This window comes from Psammomys obesus, unplaced genomic scaffold, assembly GCF_907164565.1.
Source record: "Psammomys obesus unplaced genomic scaffold, mPsaObe1.curated_primary_1811, whole genome shotgun sequence".
NCBI lineage: Eukaryota > Metazoa > Chordata > Mammalia > Rodentia > Muridae > Psammomys > Psammomys obesus.
This window is the reverse complement of record NW_026585689.1, coordinates 14,830,194-14,856,618: the sequence shown is the minus strand read 5'-3', so window position 1 is coordinate 14,856,618 and position 26,425 is coordinate 14,830,194. Positions and strand designations below refer to the sequence as shown.

The 26,425-nt window shown below is 35.7% G+C and overlaps 1 pseudogene; it reads right to left on the bottom strand.

Moving 5' to 3' along the window:
* Window positions 1-26,425, bottom strand: part of LOC129666235 (40S ribosomal protein S8-like) — a 97,341-nt pseudogene that overhangs the window by 36,907 nt on the left and 34,009 nt on the right.

Below are 26,425 nucleotides of genomic sequence, written 5' to 3'. Positions count from 1 at the left end.
TGTGTGTGTGTGTGTGTGTGTGTGTGTGTGTGTGTGTGTGTGTGTGTTATTTTGTGGGACTTGTTTTTGGTGGATATGGGTGTGTGTGCATGTGTATGAGAGTGTTTATTGTGTTTGTGTTTTGTTTGCTGTTGTTCAAAAGTGAGAAAGTCAGGACTTGTTGGGTAAGTATGAAAAATTTGGGAAGGGTTGAGTAAGGGGAATAACATGATCAGAACAAAGTGTATGAATTTTTTTCTTTTAAAAAGTTAAAATAAACATGGGCTGTAAGATCCATGCTCCTACCACTATCATATCTTCTTCTGGCTGTCATGCCTCTGCCTGTCCAAAAAGGACTCTTAACCTTCTAAAACAAGGAACCAATATAAACGTTTCCTTCTACAAGTCTGTTGTTAAGGTGTTTTTTCTCAGCCAACAGAAAGCAACATACACAAATCAATGTTAGGAAACCTTTCTATTCATTCATAAGAAATGATGTTTGTTTTTACATATGACATCATTTCTTAATTTTCTTTCTCAATTCATTTAACCAATATTCATTAGATCTGTTGTGATAAAACATTAAAACTAATAAAGGATAAAAGTAATGCAGGAATGCCTGTCATAGAAGTGAGCAGATGTTAGGGCATCATAGGTCAGAGGTCATAAGAGGTCAAAACTGAGCATCCCTTGCTGGCTTAAGGAACTTATAAATGTAGAATAGAGAGTGTGGTAGGATAGGGAAAGATGCAGAACAAAGCCATGGGCAGACACACAGTTGGCATGTTTGAAGAGAAAAAAATGTCTCAGAAGAATAAGGATGATGTTTAAAAAGTACATTAGAAAACTGTCATGTGTCTTATTATAATACACACCAGAAAAAGCAATTAGATTTAATTTAGAATTACTTCTTTTATGGTACTAAACACATTTCATTGAGAGCAAGTTTCCAATTAATAGGATTACAGGTAATGTGTAGCAAAAGAGATTATTTTAAAATTGCATGTCTCATATCTGCCCTCCGTCCTTGTAATGTCATCACCAAAAGGAAGTAGCTGCCATGCCTCTGCCTTTGATTTTTACTAAAAGGAAGTAAAAAATGAATAAATAAATATACAAAACAAATATTATAAAAACATCTCCTCATGGAAAATGTAGTGTCACAACGAGTCTGTATGAATGTTCATTCCATCTTTAAATCTCAACTTTCATTATAATAGTGTATCTTGAATTTAATTTTCTCCTTCCTGTACATCTCTGTGAAAAAATATCTTTCATTTCAATTATTAATACATTTCAATATCTAAAACACATTCCAATTCCAACTTCTAATAATGTTAGATATTACAATCCTTATGGATATTGAGTCTTTTGTACTCTAGACTCTTGACTCCTTAAAAATCAAACTGAATATATCAGGCAAACTGAAATGTCTATGAAGTTTTAATTTTAAAACAAAACTATTTAAAGTAGGTGTTTATATATCAGCAATATTAAAATGCTGATTAATAATTGATTTAAAGTTCATTTTAAAAACCAATAGTATAGCTTGACTGTAGAATATGGAAACTATAAGAACATTAAATTTTAAGACAATAATTTTAAACAAATTATATTTTAAACATTCTTACTCATTTTTTTTGAAAAACATACTTTTCAAAAAGATCATGAGAGTTTTATAAGTTTTGAAAATATCTGATTATGGTAATTATTTCTACTCATTAATTTCATGACCAACAATTTATTTATTGGAAAAAGACATGTAGTCCTTTATATAATAACTGAGTAAAGAAACAATGCTCATTAACATTATTTCTAGGCTTTAAGCAGCTGTTAATTCATTTTCATTGGAGTAAAAATTGGTATGTTTGTCAATAAATTTAAAGAGAATAACCAAAAATATGCATGAACCTCATTTATATTATATAAAGATTGCTCAGTCTAAATTTATTACCAAAACTTGTAAGAATATGCAATAAACAAGATATGATAATATTATTAAGACATCCAAAATATACAGTTTGCATATTAGTATGTATTACCTGATATGAGAACATAATAAAATCAAAAGATGATAAATTATAATAATTTGTCTGGCCTCGATTGGGGAATATGGTGTTGCTATGATATAGCCCTTGCTTTCCTGGAACTCCCTATAAAAATCAGGCTACATAGAACTCACAGCCATCCTCCTGCCTCAGTCTTCTCATGGTAGGATTAAAGGTATGTGAGACCTTGCACGTAAATAAATAAAATTTAAAATCTCTCTCTCTCCCTCTCTTTCTCTCTGAGTAGGCATCAAATGAAGCTAGAAAAAGCAAGATCCAAAATGAAACAGCCAATTCAATGATTAGTCTCTTTTTCTTGTTTACAAATGATTAATGTTGATTTTATGTTCTGCACTAGGAAAGGAAAACATTCTTTGCTAGTCCACAAACAAGAGTTACTTATGGATTCATGTGCTCCTATTGTGTTGCAATGACTTCATGTCTAGATGTACTCACATTCAGAATCAGGATCTCAATATATGATATTGGGGAGATAAAATACATTCCATAACAAAAGAATCTAGAAGTGTGATAGTTTAACATGTATCATATAATTCTGTATTTTCAACAATTGAGTGATGCATTCCTTTATCATTCCTGAATATCTTTATAAAAACAGTGCATTACACTGTGACTAAACAAACATATTATTAAACTATGTTTTATGTTGTAAACTCACCAGATCACCAGACCCTAAAGGTTTCAGATTGGGGCAATTTTTTTATACTTAGGATATTTGCTACACAAAATGAGACATTTTACATCTGGATTGATTTTTACATTGTGTGTGTGGTCACCTGTGTGAATGTGCACAAGAGTGTGTGTCTGTGCATGTGTGCTATTTTTCTTTTCATTTATTCATTTTTCCTTATTGAACTTTGTTTATCCACTTATTTTTGTTTTGTTTTGTTTTTTCTTTTTTAATTTATTTTTATTAATTACAGTTCATTCACTTTGTTTTCTTGATAGTCAGATAGCATCACTTTTTTTGTACCAATGTAGTTTATTCACGTTGTATCTCCCTTGTAGCTCCCTCCCTTCTCCCCTCCAAATCTCACCCTCTCTCTTCCCCACTTGTGTCCCTCTCCCAGTCCACTGATAAGGGAGGTCCTCCTCCCCTTCTCTCTGATCCTAGTCTATCAGGTCTCATCAGGAGTGGCTGCATTGTCTTCTTCTGTGGCCTGGCAAGACTGCTTCCCCCTTAGAGGATCCCCATTCAGAAAGGCAAAGAGGATGGACATCAGAGGAGGGAGAAAACAAGAAACAGGGCCAATCAGTTCATGTCAGAGACAGTTCCTGTCCCCATTACTGTGAACCCACTTGGACACTGAACTGCCATAGGCTACGTCTGTGCAGGGATTCCAGGCCATCTCCATGAGCAGTCCTTGGCTGATGTATCAGTTTCAGAAAAGACCCCTGTGTTCAGACTTTTTGGATCTGTTCCTGTCCTTGTGGAGTTCCTGTTGTCTCCAGGTCTTACTAGCTCTCAATTCTTTCATAAGATTCCCTACACTTTGCCCAAAGTTTGGCTGTGAGTCCCAGCATCTGCCTCGACATCCTGCAGGTTAGAGCCTTTCAGAGGCCTTCTGTAATAGGTTTCTGTCCTGTTTCCTGTTTTCTCTCTCCACCGACATCTGTCCTCTTTGCCTTTCTGAATGGGGATTGCACATCTTAGCCGGAGTCGTCCTTCTGATTAGCTTCCTTAGGTGTATAGATTTTAGTAGGTTTATCCTATATTATATGTCTAATACCCACTTATGAGTGAGTATATATCCTGTGTGTCTTTCTGCTTCTGGGATACCTCACTCAGGATGATCTTTTCCAGTTCCCACCATTTACCTGCAAATTTCATGACTTCCCTGTTTTTTATCGCAGAGTAATATTCCATTGTGTAGATGTACTACAATTTCTGCATCCATTCTTCAGTTGAGGGGCTTCTGGGCTATTTCCAGCTTCTGCCTCTCACAAATAAAGCTGCTACAAACATGGTTGCACAGATGTCCTTGTATACAACAATAAACACTTTTATTACATGAGCTACGAACAATGGTTTACTTGCCTCTCTGGCTTTGCTCTTCCTCAGATAGAACTCCAGCTCCTTGCCCTATAGCCATCTGCTAGGCCACACTGGCCTGGTCTTGAGAAAACACAGGTAAGAAGTTTGCCCTCCTGGAAATGCTCCTCCAGGAGACTACTGATTTGGGAGGTTTTTGTTGTTGTTGTTGTTTTGTTTTCCTCGTCTTATTTCTCTGAATATCCTTGGGGCCCAGAGGCAGTGCACAGTGGGACCCATACCACTCTCATAAAGTGTGCTGACAATAAGCACAATGCAGTTCTTCACCAGGTCTTGGTGCAGACAAGCTCATCATTGGAAGCATTGTAGACAACATCAAGGATCCTTGTTTTGAAGTACAAGACTTAGCACAAAGAAAAGTTCCACACATCCAATCTCAAGGCATAGGACTTCTCATTGCCCCCTTGAACCCCGGCTCTGCGTATTTGATGAGGGCCAGCCTTTGTCCTGGCAGCAAGCCATGCCAGCTCATGCTTCTGCTGCTTGTGGTTAGGATTTCTCTTATATCTGGTCTGAAGTCGCTTGTGCCATTTGACCTGAGAGACGCTCGTTGCTCAGCCGGAAAGAGGAAGCACAAAGCTTCCCAGTCTGGTTTCCGAACATAAAGTTGGATAAATATAGAGAGGTTAGGGAGAATTTGGGGGAGGGGAAGAGTAAAAGCAAGATATGTTGTATGAAAAAAAATGAAATGAAAATCATTGAAAATTAGTAACGTGGTCTGCATGTCTGTATAATTTCATAATCATCCCAAGCATTTATTACATGCTAACAAGAAATAATTAAAACACAAATAATATAATTAATAAAACAAATGTATCAAGTGATCTATTACTCAAACAACATGCTTTAAAAAAACTTTCTGAAAGGTATAAATTAAACATTTGTATAAGTTTCCTTGTTTGAAGAGTATGAAAAAAAAGGCTGTAAAATAAACAACTTATGAGTTTTTATTAATTCTTAAAATAACATTGATTCTTGGCTGGCATGTTGAAGTTTAATTGTAAGTATATTTTTAAATTTTTGAATAGAAGCACATAACCCTGGAAATACAAATCTGAAATCTTGTAACTCAGTTACATAGTGTTTAGGGCCCTTTTTCTTTGTTTCCCATCCTTGTCTTCTTCTCTTCTGTTTTCTGTGTGTGTTCACAGGGTAATCAAGTGCAGGTTTTCATCACAAACTTTGGAGAGTTAATTTAAAACTTTCTATTTAACAGCTTCCAAGTTCCTAAGGCTTCAATCTACCTCATACAATGATCTGCCTCTTCAGAAATTGTCGACTAACATCAGATTCAAAGTCACATACATCATACCTGATTGTCATCCCATCACATAGCTTTTTGTGTGTGTATACACACAAACACACATACACATATATAAGCTTAAATTTTGTTGACAGTGCTAAATTGGGATTTAACCTGTAGCTCCGGCAGGAGTACATTTAAATGTAAATTTTGTGTTTTAATGATAGAGTTTTAGAACTTTGCCTAAAGAATGCTAATCTAATAGCCTTTAGAGACATGGTTTTCTGCATAAGACAGTCATACGGCTCCTATAGAAGGCATGCAGTTGCTTTTTCTCAGGCAAACGTCCCTAAGTCTGTGTCTACAGGGTAAAAGATTATATAAAGTACAGTTTAAACAAAACAAAATTCCCATCCTAAAAGGCAAAGAGGATGGACATCAGAAGAAAAAGAAAACAGAAAACAACCTAGGAACCTGCTACAGAGGGCCTCTGAAAGCCAGAAGAAAATAGAAAACAACCTTGGAACCTACCACAGAGGGCCTCTGAAAGACTCTGCAGTGCAGACTGTCAAAGCAGATGCTGAGCCTGATGGCCAACTGACGGGCAGAGTGAATGGAATTTTATGTAAAAAGTGGGAAATAGTAAGAGCTGGAGAGGACAGGAACTCCACAAGGAGAGCAACAGAACAAGATAATTTGAACACAGGGAACTTCCCAGAGACTCATACTCCAACCAAGGACTATCCGTGGAGATAACCTAGAACCCTGACAATGCAGCCACTTCTGATGAGAACTGATAGACTAAGATCAGAAAGAAGGAGAGGAGGACCTCCTCTATCAGTGGACTTGGGGAGGGGCATGTATGCAGAAAGGGGTGGGAGGGGGGACCAGGAGGGGAGGAGGGATGGGCTTATGGGGGGATACAAAATGAATAAAGTGTAATTAATAAAAAAAAGAAAGAATCAAATGTCTGGCACAGATGCTCTGTAGAAAACAATTCTTATAACCTAATATATAATAACCTTCAAAAAGTAAGAAAAGTTTGGCATTGACAGAGGTTGTGTTTTAACAGTTTTTATAGTTATGTTATTTAAACAAAATGATCATAATTTCAATTACAGATTATGTATGTAATGCATTTTCTAGTATTTGACAAAAATTTCAGTACAAAATCTTCTAAAAGCATTGCTAGTTGATGACTTTATATTTCACCTTAAGCATTTGTATCATTCAAAATTACAAGAGCAATATTGGATATGCAGTTTAGAGTTTCATATTTTAAACATTAAGGATTCAATAACTTTGAAATACATATTAAAATATATTATTAATCTATTCTAGGATCAAATTAAAACTTAAAACATTTTCCTAGTTACAAAAAAATACTATCTTAAATTTTATCCATTTTTCTTTTTATTTATATATTAATTATAGTTTATTGACTTTCTATGCCAGGTGTAGCCTTCTTCTTTGTCCCTTCCCAATTCCACCATCCCTCTTTTTTCTCCTCCCATGTCCCTCCCCAAGTCCACTGATAGGGAAGGTTTCCTCTGACCCTAGCCTATCAGGTCTCATCAAGACTGACTGCATTGTCTTCATTTGTGGTAAGGTAAGTCTCCCCCCTTCAGGAGGAGGTGATCAAAGAGCCAGCCAATGAATTCATGTCAAAGAAAGTCCCTGTTCCCCTTACTAGGGATTTCGACTTGGACACTTAGCTTGGGCTAAGTGGGCTACATGGGCTACATATTTGCAGAGGTTCTAGGTTATCTCCATGCATGGTCCTTGTTTGGAATTATCAGTCTCACAAAATACTAGTTTGTCCAGATTTTTTGGTTCTGTTGCTCTCCTGTTGAACTCCTGTCCTCTCCAGGTCTTTCTATCTCTCCCTTCTTTCATAAGATTCCTAGCAATCTGCCCAAAGTGTGACCATGAGTCTCAGCATTTCCTTTGATACCCTGCTGTGTAGAGTCAGAGGTCCTCTATGGTAGGCTCCTCTCCTATTTCTTGTTTTCTTCCTTTTCTGTGATCCATCCGTTTGCCTTTCTGAATAAGGATTGATCATCTTACCCAGAATCCTTCTTCTTGCTTAGCTTCTTTGGGTGTACAGATTTTAGTATGTATATCCTATATTGTATGTTTAATATCCACTTGTTAGTGAGTATATACCGTGTGTGTCTTTGCTTCTGAGACACCTCACTCAAGGTGATCTTTTCTAGTTCCATCCATTTGCCTGCAAATTTCATGATTTCCTTGTTTTTAATTGCTAAGTAGTATTCCATTGTATAAAAGTACCACAATTTCTGAATCTATTCCTCAGTTGAGGGACATCTGGATTGTTTCCAGATTATGGTATTAAGAATAGAGCTGCTATGAACATGGTTGAACAAATGTCCTTGTTGTGTAGTTGAGCATCTTTTGGATATATGCCTAGGAGTGCTATAACTGGATCTTGAGGTAGCACTATTCCTAATTGTCTGAGAAAATGCCAGATTAATTTCCAAAGTGGTTGTGCAAGTTTACATTCCCACCAGCATTGGAGAAAGGTTCCCTTTTATCCACATTCTTTCCAGCATGTGTTGTTTCTTGAGTTTTTGATATTAGCCATTCTGATGGTTGTAAGGTAAAATAGCAGGGTCGTTTTGATTTGCATTTCCCTGATGACTAAGGATATTGAGCATTTCTTTAAGTGTTTCTCTGCCATTTTATATTCCTCTATTTTGAATTCTCTTTTTAGCTCTGTACTCCATTTTTAAATTTTAGGTAGATATAATTTGTTGAGTCAACTTAGTATTGTGCATACAATCATGTATTTACCTTTGAGCATTAGAGGATTTATTCTTGGAAAAAAATGCTGTTTTCCCTTCTTTCAACAACTTTGGATTATATGTGCCAAACGCTATCTTCAATCCCCAATATAATATCTTCAAAATAATTTTATATTTGATTCTTTTTTGATAATAAATATGAAAAACAACGATTTGTGAACTTTAATTTTCCTTTAAAAACAGATTATTAATGGTATTTATGAAATGCACTTTGCTATTTAAGAAAAAATCACTGATGAATAAATTCAAAATTACAGACACAACTATAGTTTCTTTCATTTTCATTCAAAATGATTTTGAATCCTTCCCAAAGCCTAAAATTTATTTCTTGCATTCAATTTATTTCACATTTCACAGTTACTTTAATTTCCACTTTACTTTGGTAGTGATAGGGAAGGAAGCTGAACGTTCCTGTCAACTATGTGTTGATATTCAAAAAAGTTAGATACAGGAAGATCATGTCTGAGCTAATGATATAGGAAGAATATTTGGGGAAACCTGAATATAGTCTGAATTTTAAATAATGTAAAGATTTTGCTAAGGTGAAAAGATAAGCACTATTCACTAAAAAATAGTTATGATTCAGTTGTGCATGATTTAAAACTGTATTTGCTTAAAATACTTTGATATATATTAAATGAGTTATTAAAAATGTTGAATTCCAATGGTATGCATAAATATATATGCATGTTAAAATCTAAAAAATATATACAAAAAATGAAAATGTCACAGATAAATTGATTTTTGTTAATACTATATCTATAGTCGTTAATTTTTAAATTTTCACTATAAGAGAAATGTTTTTTCTTTTTCAGACTTATAAATTATATAAAATAAAATTACTTATTCAATAATTATCATTAGAGTAATCAGAATTTTACAGCTTATACTGCTACTCAAAATATATTTTAAAACCGTCAATGTTATTAATGTTTTAAAACATGTATGAATAATGATTACATAGTTTGCATGTGAATTTGGAGGTTGAATATCATAGCCACGTGTCAGTGACTATATCTTCTTAAGACTGGCGAGGTAATTTAGAGCACTACTGTTTTAACTAAAAATAGTACTACAAGCTGGAATGGAAAATGATTTAAAATATTCAGGTTATCTGTTTAGTCCCATCAGTGTGTTTGAATCCTGCATCTTTCAGTTATGTTTGATACATAATAATAATATCAGCTAAGCACATGCTGTGAGGGTTAAAATGTGGGCTGATAACTGAAATCACAACATGCTATTAAGAAGCAATAAATTAAAAGTAATAAAATTACTTGGAATAAATAATTATAATTAATTAATTGTCACATTTGCTGAATTAATATTTTGTAGTATAATTTCCTTTTGGCAACTAAAGTAATTTGCTTTCACCAAAAAGGAGTATAAACATGGCTAGTGTAACATTTGAACCACAACATGTCCAGCACTAGAATTAATTGAAAATTTACCAATAGTATTTTTGTCTCTCTGGACTTGAAGTCTTTTTAGAACTTTTTATTTTAATTTTTGAGATTATAATATATCATTTTAAATGCTACATCTAATAATATGCTGTATCTGAAGCAATATTAAAAGTTATCAGCTAACAGTAAAATGTACTGGATAGTTAATTGAAATCTAATTTATGTGTTACTAGTGGGTGAGTTATTAGGATTCTTGAAGATTATGGCTTTTAATTCAAATAGAAACCAAATAGCCTCTTTTATTTCTTTTTTTTAAAAATAAGTTTGTTTATATTTTACAGACTTCTACTTTTCATGTTTATATTTGAGAAACATATAAGCCCAAATAAATATATAACTAATATTTATTTTTATATCTCTATGCTCAGTCATATTTGAAGATATGGCTATAAACGATACTAAATGGAAAATATGCCAAAATCTAGCTGATGGGAGACATCTGAAAGGAATTAAACACATTTTCAGGAGTACTTCTCTATTCTATCCCTGTGCCCCTGGCTAATCTAAATTCCAGCTTTATAAAATTTGTTATTATTATTATTATTATTTACAATTTAATCACTCTATATCATGGTTATAGGTGCCTCCCTCATGTCCTCCCAGTCTCACTATTTCACTCTCTTCCTCCCTTTTCCTTCCACCCTAGTCCACTAATATAGGAAGTTCTCCTCCCTTACTGTCTGACCCTGACCTATCAGGTCCCATCAGGACTTCCTCGGTGGGCTGGCTAGGTCACCCCAAAAGGGAGAAAATAGCCTCCTTTGAAATTTGATTTTAATTCCTAAAATTAGAAGTTTATGTTATTGTCTATATTTTCATGTGTATATGCAATTGTTCAAAGCTTGTATAGTTTATCCATTCTTCGTTACATTTATATTTTAATGTGTATGTGCTTATGAATACATAGGATAGTTAAGTATCATGACTGCATCTCAATTTATATGTATATATATATATTTATTTATTTATTTTTTAATTATGGCTTATTATTTGATCACAAAGTTTCTATCATACAATTCTGAAACCAGATTTGAGTTTCACTGAAGTAAGGGAATCATAAGTACAGATGTCAACACTGATGGGACATGTAAATGCCACAGAATCCCTTTTTTTTTTTTTCAAAGTATATCTTCTTCATATATTGTAAAATGGTCTTTGTTGCTGAAATACCAGAGTAAGCATTTATTTAAGTGAGACATTGAGGAATTTTGTTCTGCCTGTGGAATATAATATTCTGTGATTATGAAACTTATCCCTGGAGAAACCAGTCCTCCGAATGTGGATACTTGACAAAAATAAGAAATGGCTGCTTTCAAGATATCTACTTGTGATCTCCTTTTCATGTCTTCAAGATATTTTAAAGCTGAATTTATCTTTACAATAAGCACTTACACTGGGACAGCAACTATCTATTGGTATCAAGAGCTTAAGTAGAGAGCACCAGTGACTCACTCTCCAGGGGCAGAAAAAGAACACAAGCAGGTAAACTACTCAGGTACGCTGTTACTAAAGAACCAAACGTGCTCAATTGGAATTACATGGTTCATGACTTGCCAGGTGAGGATAAACCCTTCTTATCTTTTCAAGAGAAAAAGGTGATAACATATTATCTGATATTGGAAAGTATTTCTAGTTCCACAGAAAATTCCACAAAGTGACAAATTGAGGAAAATACCAAAAATATGGAAAGGAGTTATTTTTTGTCATAGTAAAGATCTGATTTTGTGCTTGACTCATTGGTGAAAATTAAAATAGAAATATTAGCCAAGAGTGAGTCACATGATTTACTCTTCCTCGTCATTTTCAAATAGAATGAGAGTTAGGTTAGAAACACCCTTGTAAGCAGTTTTGTTTATTTCATATGAAAAACATCACACAATTTATTTTGTCCTCTTCCTTAACTAGTCACATGGAATAGTGCTGTAACTGTTATGTAAGAGAGTGAGAAAAGTAAGAATGATTTTTTTCTATGACATGGTGAAATAAACTTTAAACAGTATCTCTACTCTATAATTGTGTACATGTATGATCATAAATTAAATGAGAAAATAAAGATTTGTTAAATATTTACTGTAGAATTTCCTTTTAATAATTATTTCTTTCAATAGTGTTTGCTTATACCAATACACATATGTAATGGCACACATACATAAATATATATATATATATATACAAATATATATTGATTCTGTAAATACTAAACAATATTTTAAAATTTATTTGTGGGGCTAAAAATTAGTCACTCTTTTAGGTCTGAAGCCATAACAACTAGAGTAGAAAAATTTAGAATCTTTAAATTTTTTTCCTAGAAATTTAAAATGTGGTGTTTTTTCATAAGTGTTAACAAAATTAGTAAATGTTCTGATGTTTAACCTGATGAGACAGTTAACAATGATAGACAGGTATTACTGTTTCTGCTTTATTTCCTTCTTTCTTTTTGATTTTTCCTGACATGTCCAAGTCAAGTGGCTTCTCAGAGTTGACCCACCTGCAAACAAAGTGTTTTCCAAAGGCCTCCAACTCATGGCATAATCAGGACACCTAGACATTATATCTATCTATCTATCTATCTATCTATCTATCTATCTATCTATCTATCGATCTATCTATCTGTCATCTATCTATTTATCATCTATTATCTTTTCTATCTATCATGTATCATCTATTTATCTGTTTGTCTCTTGTTTTTAAGAGTGGAGGATTTGTCTTGACTCACAGTTTCTGTGAGTTCAGACTATGGTAGCTTAACTCTACCTTCTTAGACAGAAGGTCAGACAACAGAGATAGAGGACATGGTACAACCTATACTTTCTGGGACATACCTCTCTAACGGTGTCATTCCTCCTAAATTTTACAACCTCCCATAATAGTGCCACACTCAGGGGACCAAACATTCAATACATGTGGATGATATATTATATTTGCATTCATTTTGATCATTACACTATGGCTCATTCAGCCTGTGATTGTGTAGGAAAAATCTCTCTGAATGGCAATTGGGGAACTTGATGTCTAGATCAATGGATGTGAATTGAGCTCTGCTTCACAAAATGTCCTGGTGTAAAAATATTCTTTCTAGAATGGCTCATTTGTAGCTGGGTACTGCTGAGGTTTAAGGACAGCAAGGGGAATTGATAATAAGCATTGGACTCCACAAAGCATGATTTGCTCTAGGAGAGATGGATTCTCTATTGCATAAATTAGAGCCTTGTGTCTCACCTTAGAGGACATTTTTTCTCATATTTTTGTGAATTATAATATAATGATAACATTTATTCCTTTCGCTTCTACCCTCAAATCCACTCATGCCCTTCACCACACTTATATACATTTTAAGAGAATATCATGCCAGAATAATCTTTCTTTTTAACGTTTTCTCTATTTAATACTCATTGGTACACATTATTTTTAATATTGGTATACTCAGTTCCAAAGTAAACATGTTTTGTAGACAGACATTTAAGAAAGTAATTTATGTTATGTAAATTCATAGAAATATTCAACCAAATTCACCTTGATTTGTGTTCCTATGAAGAGAAGAAGTGATCTTAGAAACAATAGGAAGCCAAATGAGGACATGACAAATGGATATTTTCCAAGCCAAAAGAAAAACATCTCCATAAATGAGGTCTTCTGGTTGAGACTGTATTTTAACCTCCAAATCTCTGTGGATATAGTCTTTGTTGCTTAATGAACAACCTTTGGTCTTACAAAATCTAAGCAGACTTACCTGACCATATCAAGTTAGCTTAGAGTTAAAAAACATGCTTAAATGCTTTCTTATATCATCAGAAGATTGATTCTTTTCTTCCATAATATCTATTAAAATAAATAATTTAGATTCTCTCCCATTTTAACTTAGGACATGACCTTGTCTTTCTTGTATGTGAAACAAAGAGATAATAATGCAAATAAAGATATCAAAAAGTTTTGGTTTTATGCTAAAGTTATCAATTTAGGCATAGTCCATTACCTACTCCACACTGGTTTCCTAAGATTATTTAAAAATTTTTAAAACTAAGATTAAGACTACAAAGTAGAAAAATACATGCTAATCTTTATTAAGCCAAGTAAAAAAATCTCAATTTTTACTGTAAGTGGAATTAAATTAAAACTAATTTCAAGTTTAATCATATAAAATCATAGGTTCACTAACTTGTAGCACAGGAATTTTGTGAATTTTAAACAAACTGAATTTTATATATTGTTATCCCACAAGATATGATTATTTTCTTTTTTTTGCTAACAAATAAAAATTATACTTTATTATTTTATTAATTTATTATTTATTACAATTTATTCAATTTGTATCAAAGCTATGAACTGCTACATTGTCTCATCTCAATGCCTCCCTTCTTCTCTCTTCTTCCCCTATGCCAATCAACTAGTACACTGATAAGGAAGGTGGTCCTCCCTTTCTATCTGACTCTAGCCTATCAAGTCTTACTGGGACTGGCTGCATTGTCTTCCTGTATGGCCTGGGAAGATTTCACCCACTGAGGGGAGGTGATCAAAGAGCCAGCCACTGAGTTCATACCAGAGACAGCCCTTTTCCTCTTATTAGGGAACCCACAAGGAAACTGAGTATATGGACTACATCTGAAAGGGGTTTTAGGTCCTCTCCATGCATGTTTCTTGTTTGGGGTATCAGTCTCTGCAGCCTGCTGGGCCCAGTTTTTGTTTGTTTGCTTGTTTCTTTTAGTTTCTTTGTGGTTTTGGCTCTGTTGATCTCCTTTTGGAGCTCCTGTCCCCTCCAGGTGTTTCTATCTCCCCCTTTGTTCATAAAATTCCCTGCACTCTGCCCAAAGTTTATCTATGAGACTCAGTATCTGCTTTGATACCTTAATAAGTAGAGTCTATCAGAGGCCCTCTGTGGCAGGCACCTGTCTGGTCCTCTGTCTTCTGCTTCTGATGTCTATCTCATTTGCCTTTTTGAATGAGGATTGAGCATCATCCCTAGGGTCTTCTTTGTTTAGCTTCTTTAGGTGTATAGATTTTAGTATGTCTATCCTATATTATATGCCTAATGTCCACTTATAAGTGAGTATATAGCATGTGAGTCTTTCTGTTTCTGGGATACATCACTCAGGATGATTTTTTCTAGTTCACACCATTTGCCTGCATATTTCCTGATTTCCTTGTTTTTAATTGCTGAGTAGTATTCCATTATGTAAATGTACCACGATTTCTGTATCCATTCCTCAGTTGAGGGACATCTGGGTTGTTTCCAGATTCTAGCTACTACAAATAAAGCTGCTATGAACATGGCTGAGCAAATGTCTTTGTTGTATAGCTGAGCATATTTCGGGTATATATGCCTAGGAGTGGAATAGCTGGATCTAGAGAAAGCATTATTCCTAATTGTCTGAGAAAGCACCAGAGTGATTCCCAAAGTGGTTGTACAAGCTTACACTCCACTAGTAATTATGGAGGGTTCCCATTTCTCTACACCTTATCCAGCATGTGTTGTTACTTGAGTTTTTTTTATCTTAGCCAGTGGAGTGTTGAAGTATTCCTGCTAGTAAGGTGTTGGGACTGATGTGTGATTTGAGCTTTAACAATATTTTATTTATGAAGCAGGTGCTCTTTATTTGGGGCATAGATGTTCAGGATTGTGAGTTCTTCATGATGGCCTTTTCATTTAATGAGAAGGAAATGATTAATTTTGGTTGAAAAAAATCTATTTTTTTGAGTACTAAGATAGCTATTCCAGCTTGTTTTCTGAGTCCATTTGTTTGAAAAACCTTTTTTCAGCCCTTTACTCTGAGGTAGTGTTTGTCTTTGTTGCAGAGGTGTGTTTCTTGGAAGCAGGTGAATGTTGGATCCTGTTTGCACAACCATTCTGTTTATCTGTGTCTTTTGATTGGAGAGTTGGGTCCGTTGATGTTAATAGAAAAGAGTGACCAATGAATGTTAGTTCCTTTTATTGTGAAGTTAGTGTCATAGTGTGTTGGTGTGAGTGTTTTGTTTTATTGTGAAGCTATATATCTCCTGTGACTTCTTGGGTGTAGTTCATTTTATTAGATTGGAGTTTCAATTCTAGTATCTTCTGTAGGGTTGGGATGCTGTGTAGATATTAAGTTTAGATTTGTCATGGAATATTTTGTTTTCTCCATCAATATTGATTGAAAATTTTGCTGCTTATAGTAGTCTGGTATGACAACTATGTTCTCTTAGAGTCTGCATGATTTTTGTCCAGGCCCATCTGGCTGTCATAGTTTCTGTTGGGAAGTCTGGTGTGATTCTGATAGGTTTACATTATGTTTCTTGGCCTTTTTCCTTTGCTGATTTTAATATTTTTTTCTTTGTTCTGTAGATTTAGTGTTTTGACTGTTATGTGATGTGAGAAGTTTCTTTTCTGGTCTTGTCTATTTGGTGTTATGTAAGCCTCTTGTATGTTTAAGGACATCTCTTTCTTTAATTTGGGAAAGTTTTCTTCCATGATTTTCTTGTGCAAAAGCACCACAATTTCTGTATCCATTCCTCCATTGAAGAACATGTGGGTTGTTTCCAGGTTCTGGCTATTACCAAAAAAAAAAAAAAAAAAAAAAAAAAAAAAAAAAAAAAAAAAAAAAAAGCTGCTACAAACATGGTTGAGCAAATGTCCTTGTTGTATACTTAAGCATATTTTGGGTATATGGATAGGGGTGATATAGCTGGAATTTGGGGAAGCGCTATTCCTAATTTTCTGAGAAAGCACCAAGTTGATTTCCAGAGTGGTTGTACAAGTTTACATTCCCACCAGCAATGGAGGAGGGTTCCCCTTTCTCCACAACCTCTCCAGCATGTGTTGTCACTTGAGTTTTTGATCTAAGACATTCTGATGGGTGCAAGGTGAAATCTCAGGGTCATTTTAATTTGCATCACCCTGATAACTAAGAATGTTGAGCATTTATTTTTTTTTTTTAGTTTCATAAATTTTATTTTATTTATATATTTATTTTATTTTATTATTTTTTAATCAATCACAGGTTATTTATTTTGTATCCCAGCCATAAACCCCTCCCTCGTTCCCTCCCAATTCCACCTTCTCTCCCTCATCTCCTCCTTGCTGCTTTCCAAGTCCATTTCTTTAAGTACTCCTCTACAGAAAATTCTCTGTTTAGCTCTGTACTCCATTTTTTTAATTGGATTACTTGATCCATTGCTTTTTAACTTCTTTAGTTCTTTATATATTCTGGATATTAACCCTCTGTCACATATAGGGTTGGTGAAGATTCTTTCTGAGTCTGTAGGTTGTCATTTTGTTCTGACGACAGTGTTCTCTGCTTTACAGAAGCTTTTCAGTTTCATGAGGTCCCATTTATTGATTGTTGATCTTAGAGCTTGTGCTGTTGGTGTTCTGTTCAGGAAGTTGTCTCCTGTGCCAATGAGTTCTAGGCTGTTCCCCACTTTTTCTTCTAACCGATTTAGAGTATCTGGTTTTATGTTGAGGTCTTTGATCCACTTAGACTTTAGTTTTGTGCAAGGTCATAAATATGGATCTGTTTTCATTTTCTGCATGTAGACATCCAGTTGGACCAGCTCCATCTGTTGAAGATGCTGTCTTTTTTCCATTGTAAGGTTTTGCTTTTTTTGTAAACAATCAAGTATCTGTAAGTGTGTGGATTTATTTCTGGGTCTTTTATTTGTTTTCATTGATCCACCATTCTATTCTATGTCAATACAATGTAGTTCTTTTTTTTTTTTTTTTTTTTTTTTTTTTTTTTTTTTTTTTTTTTTTTTGTTTTTTTTTTTTTTTTTTTTTTTTTTTTTTTTTTTTTTTTTTTTTTTACTGTTGCTCTGTAGTACAGCTTCAGACAATTGGGAATAACATTTCCTCAAGTTCCAGCTATACCACTCCTAGGCATATATCCAAAATATGCTCAAGTACACATTGCTTAACCATGTTCATAGCAGCTTAATTTGAAATAGCCAGAAACCAGAAACAACCCAATGAAGCCTCTCAATGAAGGAATAGATACAGAAATTGTGGTACATTCACACAATGGAATACTACTCAACAATTAAAAACAAGGAAATCATGAAATTTGAGGTAAATGGTGGTATCAAGAAAAGATCATGTGAGTGAGGTATCCCAGAAGCAGAAAGACATATATAGTATATACCGACCTGTAAGTTGATACTAGACCTATAAGAAAAGATAAACTTGTTAAAATTTTTATATCTACAGAAGCTAAGCAAGAAGGAGGACCCTGGGTAAGATGATCATTCTTCACTCAGAAAGACAAATGAGATGAACATTGTAAGAAGGAAAAAAACAGGAAACAGGAGAGGAGCCTAACACAGAGGGCCTCTGAAAGACTACTCAGCAGTGTATCAAAGCAGATGCTGAGACTCACAACAAAACATTGGGCAGAGTGCAGGGAATCTTATGAAAGAAGGGGGTGATAGTAAGACATAGATAGGACAGGGGCTTCACAAGGAGAGCAACAGAACCAAAAAATATGGGCACAGGGGTCTTTTCTGAGATTGTTACTCCAACCAAGGACCATTCATGATATAACCTAGAGCCCCTGCTCAGATGTAGCCCATGTCAGCTCAGTGTCCAAGTGGGTGCCCTAGTCAGGGGAAAAGGGACTGACTCTGACATGAACTTAGTGGCTGGCTCTTTGACCGCCCTCTCAAAGAGGAGCAGCCCTTTTGCCAGGCCACAGAGGAAGACAATGCAGCCAGTCTTCATGAGACCTGATAGGCTAGGGTGAGTTAGAAGGGAATGAGGACCTCTCGTATCAGTTGACTAGGGAAAGGACATAGGGATTGAAAAGGGAGCGAGGGATTGGGAGGAAACAAGGAAGGGAGCCACAGCCAGGATTCAAAGTGAATAAATTGTAATAAAAAAAATAGAAGAATAAAAGAAAAAAAGGAGGTCTAGGGACCACAATTTTAATTTAATTCGGTTTTAGCATTATATAGTAATTATAAACCTTTAAACTACACAGATTCTCCCATTCAAGGAGCATGCTATATCTCCAACATTTAGGATGAGTCAAGAAAGGCTTTAACCTATCAGGTGTAAGGGTAAGTGCATGTTACTTAAGAGAATTTACCTAGCCTGAAGATACAAAATTTCTAAGCAATATTCAATATCTTTCACCTGCTTCTCCTCTTTTTCTATAAAAAATAAAAATACAACTTACTTGATTGTTTTGTGCATTTGCTTTTTAATTTACTTCTGTAAATTCTGTGGATTTCATATCACAATTGTCTTTTGTAGTAATACTCCTGCTAGGAAGTCAAAATAACCGCCAAAGCAGCATATGAACTCTCTAAGATGACATATTTAGAATTTAGCATGACTTTCTTTTGTTTATGAAAAATGGCCCAAGAACATATATAAAAGAATCTTATAATTTTTTAGTTTAGTATTATTATTGTTATCATTATCATTTATTACAACTTATTCAATTTGTAACTTGGCTGTGTCCCTCTCCCTTCTCTCCTTCTAGTCCCACCCTTCCTCCTACTTCTCCCCCTATGCCCCTCCCTTGGTCCACTGATAGGGAAGGTCCTCCTCCCCTAATTTTTAATTTTAACATTTCTAAATTTTGCAAATGTATACCTACCTAGATTAATATTCTTAAAAAAATTCTTTGCTGGGCAGTGGTGGCACACACATTTAATCCCAGCACTTGACAAGCCAAGTAAGGGGGATATCTGAATTCAAGGCCTAACTGGTCTACAAAGCAGGTTCCAGTACAGTTAGGGTTACTGTAAGATATCCTGTCTCTAAAAAAACAACAAAAACTTGCCTTTTTTATATCTTTGTACATTTAATTATTATATTTCACAATTTTCAATTATATTTATGAAATTTCATCAAACTTATCAAGGTTTAATCACCAAAACTATACAAATCTCTCCATATTATAGATGGTTTTACGTCTATTTTATCACTATGACCAAATCATGACATAAAATTGACAGGAAAATGCCGCACTAGTGATTATTTCAGGGAATATTGTAAATGAAATTATAACACAGAAAACATCTAAGGTTATTATGGAGATGGTTTATCTCTTAGCTGAGAACCTTTATATAGGGCAAATGTTGAAAATGTCCCAGTTTTTTAAGTGTGGCATATTCAGTCATTCACATTAGTCCAGACAGGAAGCTATTGAAGAGAGTCCTTAAAATTTTTGGTAAAGTTTTTGATCTTACCCATTCTGATTGGTGCAAGATGGAATTCTAGAGTCCTTTTGATTTGCACTTTTCTGATGGCTAAGGACATTGATTATCTCTTTAAGTGCTTCTCAGCCATTCAAGATTTTTCTGTTTTGAATTCTTGTTTTAACTCTGTACCTCATTTTTAAATTTAGATTATTTGATTTGTTGATTAATTTCTTAAGTTCTTTGTATGTTTTAGGTACTAGCCCTCTGTCTGATGTAGGGATGGTTAAGGATCTGCTCAACTATGTTCAGAAAAGTGGGAATAGTTCTACTTCAAGACCCAGCTATACCACTCCTGGATACACACCCAAAAGATGTTCCAACATACAGCAAGGACATTTGCTCAACTATATTCTTAGAAGATTATTCATAATAGTTTGAAACAGGAAAACTAGATGTCCCTCGATGGAATAATGGATACAGAAATTGTGCTACATTTACACAATGGAATACTACTCAGCTATTAAAAACAAGGAAATCATGAAATTTGCAGGCAAATGGTGGGCACTAGAAAAAAATCATCCTGAATGAGGTATCCCAGAAGCATAAAGACATACATGGTATGTACTCACTTATAAGCTGATATTAGACTTACAGAACAGGATAACCACACTATAATCCACAGACCCAAAGAAGCTAAATAAAAAGGAGGAGGGGCCAGAAAGGGTACCAGAATATTACTCAGAAGGGAAATTAGCATAATCAGCAGAAGTCGATGAAGAGAGGGAACTGGTATGAGATGGAATGGGAAGGGAAACAAACTGGGAATCAGATGTGAGGAGAACATGTGTGGGAGGTGAGAGGGCTGGGAATATGAAGGGAAAATGAGAAGGGTCATCTCTTTGTCAAGATGGAGTCCTGAGAAAGGCTAGGTTCCTGGAAGGATATGGATGTGTCTCTAGCTGAGACTCCTAACAGGGCAGGACATGAGACTGAAGTGACCATCTCCTAGCCAGGAAGTGTTAGTGGAAGGAGGGAAACAAATCCTTTGATCCAAAATTACCCTCTTACAAGAAGTTCAGCAATAAAGAGGGAACAAAGATTGAGGGAATGCCTAACCAAATTTTTCCAACTTTAGACCCATCCCACAGTAGAGAACCAGCCTCTAACATTATTAAGGATGCTCTGTTATGCTTGCAGACAGGAGCCTAACTTGTGTGGTGATCTTCTGGGAGGCTCCAGTAAGCAGTTGATCAAGACAGATGCTGGGACTTGCAGCCAAGCATAGGACAGAGCTCTGGGGTCCTTTGGAAATGTTGGGAGAGAGATGGAAGGATCTGCAGGGGTCAGGAGCCTCACATGAATACCAACAGAGACAACTAAGCAAGTCCCATGGGGGCTTTCAGAGGCGGAGACATCAACTAAGGAGCTTGCATTGTCTTGACCGACCCCAGCCCCTTGCACATCTGTGGCCTATGGGCCATTTGTTCTTCATATGGGGCGTACCTGGCCAGTGGAGTCAAGGAGGCTCTTTCTAACATGCAATCTATTACCTGCTATTGGATCACTTCCCCGTTTGGCAAAGCTGCCCTTCCTGACCTCAGGTTTGAAGATATGCTCAGTCTTGATGTGACTTGGTGTGCTGGGGAAGGTTGATACAGGGTGAGGGGAGCTCCTCTTTTCTGTGGGGAATGGAGAAGAGGGAAAAAGGTAAAGGGAGACTGGAAAGAGGAGAGGGAGGAGGCACCCTTGGGATGTAAAGTAAGTAATAATAATAATAATAATAATAATAATAATAATAATAATAATAATAAATAATCATGTAAAGCCTGGGTGATTATGTAATTTGTTATGGGAACCAAGCACTTGTTTGTAGTAAATGTGTGTCTACTAATATACTTGCCCAAAAGAGGCCAAAGACATGGCTCAGCAGATAAAAGTGCTTGTCATACCAAAGAAAAATTTGTGGTAAAGATGCTAAGTATAGCTTTTCACAGCTGATAGCTTCTGGCAGGGTTAGGAAGAATAGAAAAGAGACTTTTGCTTTAAGAGAATGGATCCTGGGAGTTTCACCAAGCTCCAATGTGCATACGGGTAACAAAAGTTGGACTTGTTATATTTTTCTTTTTTTTGGGCGGGGGGAGTACAAGGACGGAAGGGTAGACCTAGAAGAACTGGGTAGAATATGTGATTAGGGTGCATTGTATAAAACTCCCAAAGCATTTAAAAAAAAAGTGTACTATAGGAAAAACTACATAATGTCCATATGGAAGACAATAGTACCAAAAAACATTTCATTCAACTTTTTATGTATCTTAAACAGAATAAAATACAAACTGCACCATGTTCTGCACATGATTTTTAATTTATGTGTTCTAGACTAAAGATTCTTTTTTTAAACTTGAAACAGTAACAATCAAGAGATTTCTTTCAAAATATTATCCAATAGAATATGTGGAAATTAAATGTTGAATTAATTTCTCATCTGTCTCTTTTAAAATGTAACCATTCCATGAAAATATTAGAATCATTCTCACCTACCTCTTTAATTGAACAAGCTTGCATTCTAGGTAGATCTGACTTTTTGTGTTTTTTTTGTTTGTTTGTTTGTTTGTTTGTTTGTTTGTTTTGTTTTAATTTGGTTTCCGGTTTTGTGCATTTATATTTCTTTTTTATTATTATTATTTTTTAATTCTTTATTAATTATACTTTTTTCACTTTGTATCCACCCTGTGGTTTCCTCCCTCCTCCCTTCTCAATCCTTCCTTTCCTCCTCCCTCTGCACACATGCTCCTCCCCAAGTCCACTGATAGGGGAGGTCTTCTTTTCCTTCCTTCCTAGTCAGTTAGGTCTCATCAGCAGTGGCTGCATTGTCTTCTTCTGTGGCCTGGTAATGCTGCTCCCCTTGTTTTTTTTTTTTTTTTTTTAGTTATGTATTAATTCACATATAACAATAGCTACATTAAGAAAAAGAAACAGCAACACTATTTTAAAATCTCACTATTAATAATTAAGACTAGAACCCGTGCTCGGATGTAGCCCATGGTAGCTCAGTATCCAAGTCGGTTCCTAGTAAGGGGAACAAGGACTATTTCTGACATGAACTCATTTGCTGGCTTTTTGATCTCCCCCTCAACCCAAGAAAGGAGCAGCCCTGCTAAGTCACAGAGGAGAACTTTGCAGCCAGTCCTGAAGATATCTAATAAACCAGGGTCAGATGAAAGAGAAGGAGGTCTTCCCCCTTCAGTGGACTTGGAAAGAGTTAGGAAGAAGATGAGGGAGGGAGGGTGGGTTGGGAGGGAATGATGGAGCAGGATATACCTGGGATACAAAGTTAAACTGTAACTAATATTAAAAAATTAAAAAATAACTAAGACATACATGCCTTGTATTGATTCAGAAAGTTCTTGGCTTATCATTTAACATTTTTCAACTTGATGTAACAAAATAAACATTCAATAATCAGTTCACCTATAAAGAGAACTATGTGATTTCAATTACACTGAAGCTTAGTGAGGGCAATTGAATGGTAATTAGTGATTTTTAAGGTCAAGAAACTTATACTTCCAAGCCAGTGTTGACAGTATGGTCACTGCTATTGCTATTGTGGATGAGAATGGGGCATGAAGTAAACATGAAAAATATGCTTAACAGGGCATATAATTAATGAGTTTAAATAAATTACCTGCAATGTAAATGATCTAATTTTTTTTAACATTTAATATTTGGCTCTGGTGTTGATGCCTTTTTTTATTTGACTAATTCTTCCTCCTCAAAAAAATAATAAAGAATTTATCTGTGGAAAATAGTGACTATAATTAATTCATTTAACCAATATATAACACTATTTTAAAATGTTTGTAATGTTTCTGTCAGAAACATCATAGCGTTTCTCTCAGAGTACAGGTGTGTCTAGGATCTTAGTGAGGACATACCCCACCACAACACCTCCCAAACAAACTAGAGAAGCAATTATAGATTTTGAGAAATTTCTGGATACTTTATTAAGAAGCTATTAGCAAGTTGGCTCAACAGTTTCGAATGCTTCCCCTTCTCCTTCCCCTCCTTCTCCTCCTTCTCCTTCTTCTTCTCCTTCTCCTTCTTCTCCTCCTCTTCCTCTTTCTTCTGCTCTTCTTCCGAAGAATTAGATTAAAACCTCAGCACCAAGCATGTGTGCTACAACCCATGTGAGCTGCTCACAGTGCTTTGTAAATCCAGGTCTAAGATATATACCTCCTTTCCTGAACACCCACATGTGGCACATTCATGAACAGAGTTATACTCATGCTACATATAAACTAAATTGAAAACAATCATTTAAAAGAAAGTTTTTTTCTACACATCTATAATTTTTAAATTAAGTTTTTATTTTTTGCATTAATTACATTTTATTAGCTTTGCATCCCAGATGTAGCCCCCTCCCACATACCCTTCCTCATCTCCTCCCATGCCTCTCTCCAATTCCACCTAGAGGAGAGATTCACCTCCCCTTCCATCCAAACCTAGCTTATGAGGTCTCATCAGAACTGGCTGCAATATCTTCCTCTGTGTCTTGGCAAGGCTGCCTCTCCCTCAGCAGGAGCTGGTCAAAGAGTCAGCCACTGAGTTCATGTCACAGACCGCCCCTGTTTTCCTTACTAGGGTACCCACTTGGATACTGATCTGCCATGAGCTATATCTGAGCAGGAGTTTTAGGTTATATCCATGAATGTACCTTCGTTGGAGTATCAGTCTCAGAAAACACCCCTGAGCCCATATACTTTGGTTCTGTTGCTCTCCTTTTCCTATAGTCTCCAGGTCTTACTAACTACCTCTTCTTTCATATGATTCCCTGCACTCTGCCCAAAGATTGTTTATGAGTCTCAGCATCTGCATTGATGCTCTGCTAGGTAGAATCTTTCAGAGACCCTCAGTGGTAGGCTCCTGTCCTGTTTCTTCTTTTCTCCTTCTTCCAATGTCCTTGCCCTTTGTCTTTCTAAGTGATTGATCATCTCACCCAGGATACTCCTTCTTGCTTAGCTTCTTTAGGTGTACAGATTTTAGTATGTTTATCCTACATTATATGCCTAATATCCACTTATAAGTGAACATATACCATGAGTGTCTTTCTGTTTCTGGGATACCTCACTCAGGATGATCTTTTCTAGATCCCATTATTTGCCTGCAAATTTCATGATTTCTTTGTTTTTAATTGCTGAGTAGTATTCCATTTTGTAAATGTACCACAATTTCTGTATCTATTCCTCCGTTGAGGGACATCTGACTTGTTTCTGGTTTCTCGCTATTTCAAATTAAGCTGTCATGCACATGGTTGAGCAAGTGTCCTTGTTGTATACTTGAGAATATTTATTTTTATTTTATTATTATTAGTTACATTTTATTAACTTTGTATCCTAGCCGTATCCTGCTCTCTCATTTCTTTCCAATCCACCCTCCCTCCCTCATCTCCTCCCTGACCCTTTCCAAGTCCACTGATTGGGGAGGACCTCCTCCCCTTCCATCTGACCCTGTTTTATCAGGTATCTTCAGGACTGGCTGTAAAGTCCTCCTCTGTGGCCTAGTAGGACTGCTCCTCCCTTGGGGAGTGGGGAGGTCAAAAAGCCTGCCATTGAGTTCCTATCGGAAATAGTTCCTGTTCCCCTTACTATAGGAAACCAATTGATTACTGAGCTACTGTGGGCTACATCAGAGCAGAGGTTATTTTGTATATATGACTAGCAGTGGTATAGCTATTCCTTATTTTCTGAGAAAGCACCAGATTGATTTCCAAAGTAGTTGTACAATTTTATATTTCCACCAGCAATGGTAGAGGATTCCCCTTTCTGCACATACTCTCTAGCATGTATTTTCACTTGAGTTTTTTATCTTAGCCATTCTGATGGGTATAAGGTAAAATCTCAGGGTCATTTTGATTTTCATTTCCCTGGTGACTAAAGACAGTGAGCATTTCTTTAAGTCTTTCTCTGCCATCTGATATTCCTCTACAGAGAATTCTCTGTTTAACTATGAACCCCTATTTTTTAATTGGATTACTTGATTTGTTGCTTTTTAACTTCTTGAGTTCTTTATATATTCTGGATATTAGCCCTCTGTCAGATATAGGGTTCGTGAAGATTCTTTCCCAGTATGTAGGTTGCCATTTTGTTCTGATGCCAGTGTCCTCAGGCCTTTCTATCTACATCTTCTTCTTTAAGTTTCCCTGTATTATTAGAAACAAAGCAAATTTATTTTGCTTATTTGTATTATTAGAAAAAATATTTTATATTTCTACTTTTTTGTATTATTTAGAAACAAAAATTCGGGGGGCCAAGATGGCGGCGCCGGGAGAACACTGTGTCTGAGAAGCTGGACAACACACTCCATGCAGCTACCAGGAGTCTGAACTCTGGGCCATAAAACAACAGCTATCGTGTTTCCCAGGTAAGGGGAGGCTCCCACGATCTGGGAATCAGTCGGGTCCACTCTCGGCTGCCCAGCCAGAACCCGGAAGAGATCCCGGGTAATGTGGGCATTGGGTATCCGGGCTGAAGCCACACGCCTGTGTGTCCCGATCACTTTCCCAGGCTGATTTGTGGGCACAAGGGTGCCAGAGACTGAGAGTCCCAGTCGCAAAAAAAACCCCACAAAGAAGGAAAGTTGCAAGACTGCTCACTGGTCACCAGGTCTTTCCCTGGAAGGTC